Here is a 6,000-nt window from a genome sequence, read left to right as displayed (position 1 = left end):
GCGCGTAACTCGTCCCGCACGGTTTGCCGTAGTCCCATGAAAGTGGGCTCAAATCGACCGGTTTATTGAGGAGAGGTGTGCTATGACTTTTATAAGGGATCGGGTGCAGGATTTCCGAAAGGGGGGCAAAAAATCACCCAAAAAATCCCATTGACTTAACATTGCGCCGAACTTTGACGGGTTATAGCTCCGCTCGAGGATTTTGTAGAAACATGTGGGTTACATTATTTGAAGAGGGTGGTAGGCTCTGTAAGAACATACATGACAATGGGGTGTAAGTTGTACCCCTGGGGTGTAAGAGGAGCCCGAAAATTCCCATTGACTTAAAATGGGGCAGGAAACATGCCCATATAAGGGAATAAAACAGTTCCAGATGGGATATCTTTGCTTTACAGTGTCGTAGAGATAAGGGGGTGGGCTCATTTCACTCGGGCATCCAATCAGTCCCTCAGGATCATCCCAGAGCTATTAAGCCACGCCCCTAGCAACAATTTTGGGCACCCTAGCAACATCTCCCATAGACTGCCATTATAAAATGCCCAGATGGACATCTTTGCACCACAGTGTCATAGAGACATGGGGGTGGGCTCATTTTACTCAGGCATCCAATCAGTCTCTCAGGATCCTTACATAGGTATTAAGCCACGCCCCTAGCAACCACTTTTGAGCACCCTAGCAACATAAAATTCAAACAGTTATATCTCCGCATCAGAACATAGTAGGACCGTTTGACTCGTGACTTGGCGTGTAATCATTATGGGATGCCAATTTTTTCCCTAGCAACCAAATACAGTACCCTAGCAACAGAGAAAACAAAGCCTTATATCTCCGCATCAGAACATCGTAGAGACACGGGGGTTGGACCGTTTGACTCGTGACTCGGAGTGTAATCATTATGGGATGCCAATTTTTTCCATAGCAACCAAATACAGTACCCTAGCAACAGAGTAAACAAAGGCTTATATCTCCGCACCAGAACATCGTAGAGACACGGGGGTTGGACCGTTTGACTCGTGACTCGGAGTGTAATCATTATGGGATGCCAATTTTTTCCCTAGCAACCAAATACAGTACCCTAGCAACAGAGTAAACAAAGCCTTATATCTCCGCATCAGAACATCGTAGAGACACGGGGGTTGGACCGTTTGACTCGTGACTCGGAGTGTGATCATTATGGGATGCCAATTTTTTCCCTAGCAACCAAATACAGTACCCTAGCAACAGAGTAAACAAAGCCTTATATCTCCGCATCAGAACATCGTAGAGACACGGGGGTTGGACCGTTTGACTCGTGACTCGGGGTGTAATCATTATGGGATGCCATTTTTTTCCCTAGCAACCAAATACAGTACCCTAGCAACAGAGTAAACAAAGCCTTATATCTCCGCATCAGAACATCGTAGAGACATGGGGGTTGGACCGTTTGACTCGTGAATCGGCGTGTAATCACTAGTGGATGTCAAATTTTTCCCTAGCAACCAAATACAGTACCCTAGCAACCAAATAAACAAAGCCTTATATCTCCCCATCAGAACATCGTAGAGACATGGGGGTTTGACCATTTGACTTGTGACTCGGAGTGTAATCACTAGTGGATGGCAATTTTCTCCCTAGCAACCAAATACACTACCCTAGCAACCGAATAAACAAAGCCTTATATCTGTGCATCAGAACATCGTAGAGACACGGGGTTTGGATCGTTTTACTCGTGACTGGAAGTATAATCATATACTGTCCCCCGAAATTTGCCACGGCAAGCACCACTTCACATTTTCTTCAGGAAATGTACCTATCTAGTTATTATTATTATTTTTCTTCTGAGACTAAATTTCTGCAGCTAACTCGTCCGACAGCTTTCAAGCTACATCCACCAAATTTTCCACGGACATTCTAACTGGTCTGAAGAAGTGTGCTATGACTTTTTGAAGGGATCCGACTTACAGAATTCCTAAAACGGGAAATAAAAATTCCGAAAGTCCCATTGACTTAACATTGGACAAACTTTGACGGGTTCTAGCTGCGAGCGAGAATTTTGTAGAAACTTGTGGCTTACCACATTTGAAGAGGCTGGCAGGCACTGTGAGAACATACCTCACATTGGGGTGTAAGTTTCACCCCTGGGGTGTAAGAGGCCCCCAAAATTCCCCATTGACTTATAACGGGGCAGGAAACACGCCCATATAAGGGAATAAAACGTTCCAGATGGAATATCTTCGCTTTACAGTGTCATAGAGACATGGGGGTGGGCTCATTTTACTCAGGCATCCAATCAGTCTCTCTGGATCGTCCCATAGCTAGTAAGCCACGCCCCTAGCAACCATTTTTGGGCACCCTAGCAACATCTCCCATAGACTGCCATTATAAAATGACCAGATGGATATCTTTGCAGCACAGTGTCACAGAGACATGGGGGTGGTCTCATTTTACTCAGGCATCCAAACAGTCTCTAAGGATACTTATTGAGGTATTAAGCCACGCCCCTAGCAACCAAATATGAGCACCCTAGCAACATAGTAAACAAAGCCTTATATCTCTGGATCCGAACATCATAGAGACATGGGGGTTGGGTCTTTTGGTCATGTTAGCTTCATGCTAACTTCATGCTAAGTCATACTAGCTTCATGCTAGTTTCATGCTAGCTTTATGCTAATTTCATAATAAATCTTGCTAACTTCATGCTTATTCATGTTAGCATCATGCTAGCTTCATACTAAATCATGTTAGCATCATGCTAGCTTCATGCTAATTCATGTTAGCATCATGCTAGCTTCATGCTAATTCATGTTAGCATCATGCTAACTTCATGTTAATTCATGTTAGCATCATGCTAGCTTCATGCTAATTCATGTTAGCATCATGCTAGCTTCATGCTAATTCATGTTAGCATCATGCTAGCTTCATGCTAATTCATGTTAGCATCATGCTAGCTTCATGCTAATTCATGTTAGCATCATGCTAGCTTCATGCTAATTCATGTTAGCATCATGCTAGCTTCATGGTAATTCATGTTAGCATCATGCTAGCTTCATGCTAATTCATGTTAGCATCATGCTAGCTTCATGCTAATTCATGTTAGCATCATGCTAGCTTCATGCTAATTCATGTTAGCATCATGCTAGCTTCATGCTAATTCATGTTAGCATCATGCTAGCTTCATGGTAATTCATGTTAGCATCATGCTAGCTTCATGCAAATTCATTTTAGCATCATGCTAGCTTCATGCTAATTCATGTTAGCATCATGCTAGCTTCATGCTAATTCATCTTAGCATCATGCTAGCTTCATGCTAATTCATGTTAGCATCATGCTAGCTTCATGCTAATTCATGTTAGCATCATGCTAGCTTCATGCTAATTCATGTTAGCATCATGCTAGCTTCATGCTAATTCATGTTAGCATCATGCTAGCTTCATGCTAATTCATGTTAGCATCATGCTACCTTCATGCTAATTCATGTTAGCATCATGCTAGCTTCATGCTAATTCATGTTAGCATCATGCTAGCTTCATGCTATTTCATGTTAGCATAATGCTAGCTTCATGCTATTTCATGTTAGCATCATGCTAGCTTCATGCTAATCATGCTTACTTGATGTTAGCTTCATGCTAATCGTGTTAGCTTCATGCTAGCTTCATGCTAATTTATGTTAGCATCATGCTAGCTTTATGCTATTTCATGTTAGCATCATGCTAGCTTCATGCTAATCATGCTAACTTGATGCTAGCTTCATGCTAATCATGTTAGCTTCATGCTAGCTTCAGGCTTATCATGCTAGCTTCATGTTAAATCAGACTAGCTTCATACTTAAACATACTAACAGCCAGATGGTCTACTAAACTAAACTTCTGTCAAACCGTTTTAAACGTTCAGGCCAGGCTTTGTCAAGCCAACATAAAGTTTGTCAACAAACTTTTCTATCTAGTTATATTTTATTCTTACATCTGCACGTTTTTTCGGCACCTAACTCGTCCCGCACGGTTTGTCGTAGACCCATGAAAGAGGGCTCAAATCGACCGGCTTATTGAGGAGAGGTGTGCTATGACTTTTATAAGCGATCGGGTGTAGTATTTCCGAAAGGGGGGCGAAAAACCACCCGAAAAATCCCATTGACTTAACATTGCGCCCAACTTTGACGAGTCATAGCTCCGCTTGAGGATGTTGTAGAAACATGTGGGTTACAACATTTGAAGAGGGTGGTAGGCTCTGTAAGAACATACATCACATTGGGGTGTAAGTTGTACCCCTGGGGTGTAAGAGGCGCCCAAAAGTGCCCCAATGAAAAGTCAATGGGGGAAAATCCCATAGACTTAACATTGCAAAAATTTTGACGGGTCATAGGTACGAGTGAGGATTTTGTAGAAACATGTGGGTTACTAAATTTGAAGAGGGTGGTAGGCTATGTAAGAACATACATGACATTGGGGTTTAAGTTGTACCCCTGGGGTGTAAGAGGCACCCGAAAATTCTCATTGAGGAAACATGCCCATATAAGGGAATGAAACAGTTCCAGATGGGATATCTTTGCTTTACAGTGTCGTAGAGATAAGTGGGTGGGCTCATTTCACTCAGGCATCCAATCAGTCTCTCAGGATCATCCCAGAGCTATTAAGCCACGCCCCTAGCAACCACTTTTGGACACCCTAGCAACATCTTCCATAGACTGCCATTATAAAATGCCCAGATGGATATCTTTGCACCACAGTGTCATAGAGACATGGGGGTGGGCTCATTTTACTCAGGCATCCAATCAGTCTCTCAGGATCCTTACATAGGTATTAAGCCACGCCCCTAGCAACCACTTTTGAGAACCCTAGCAACATAACATTCAAACAGTTATATCTCGGCATCCGAACATCGTAGAGACACGGGGGTTGGACCGTTTGACTCGTGACTCACTGTGTAATCATTATGGGATGCCAAATTTTTCCCTAGCAACCAAATACAGTACCCTAGCAACAGAGTAAACAAAGCCTTATATCTCTGCATCAGAACATCGTAGAGACACGGGGGTTGGACCGTTTGACTCGTGACTCAGAGTGTAATCACTATGGGATGCCAATTTTTTCCCTAGCAACCAAATACAGTACCCTAGCAACAGAGTAAACAAAGCCTTATATCTCCGCATCAGAACATCGTAGAGACACGGGGGTTGGACCGTTTGACTCGTGACTCAGAGTGTAATCATTATGGGATGCCAATTTTTTCCCTAGCAACCAAATACAGTACCCTAGCAACAGAGTAAACAAAGCCTTATATCTTAGCATCAGAACATCGTAGAGACACGGGGGTTGGACTGTTTGACTCGTGACTCAGAGTGTAATCACTATGGGATGCCAATTTTTTCCATAGCAACCAAATACAGTACCCTAGCAACAGAGTAAACAAAGCCTTATATCTCAGCATCAGAACATCGTAGAGGCACGGGGGTTGGACCGTTTGACTCGTGACTCAGTGTGTAATCACTATGGGATGCCAATTTTTTCCCTAGCAACCAAATACAGTACCCTAGCAACAGAGTAAACAAAGCCTTATATCTCTGCATCAGAACATCGTAGAGACACGGGGGTTGGACCGTTTGACTCGTGACTCAGTGTGTAATCACTATGGGATGCCAATTTTTTCCCTAGCAACCAAATACAGTACCCTAGCAACAGAGTAAACAAAGCCTTATATCTCCGCATCAGAACATCGTAGAGACACGGGGGTTGGACTGTTTGACTCGTGACTCAGAGTGTAATCACTATGGGATGCCAATTTTTTCCCTAGCAACCAAATACAGTACCCTAGCAACAGAGTAAACAAAGCCTTATATCTCCGCATCAGAACATCGTAGAGACACGGGGGTTGGACCGTTTGACTCGTGATTCGGAGTGTAATCATTATGGGATGCCAATTTTTTCCCTAGCAACCAAATACAGTACCCTAGCAACAGAGTAAACAAAGCCTTATATCTCAGCATCAGAACATCGTAGAGACACGGGGGTTGGACTGTTTGACTCG

This window comes from Misgurnus anguillicaudatus, chromosome 8 (assembly GCF_027580225.2).
Source record: "Misgurnus anguillicaudatus chromosome 8, ASM2758022v2, whole genome shotgun sequence".
In the NCBI taxonomy this organism is placed as follows: Eukaryota; Metazoa; Chordata; class Actinopteri; order Cypriniformes; family Cobitidae; genus Misgurnus; species Misgurnus anguillicaudatus.
Note: the sequence above shows the minus strand (reverse complement) of the source record.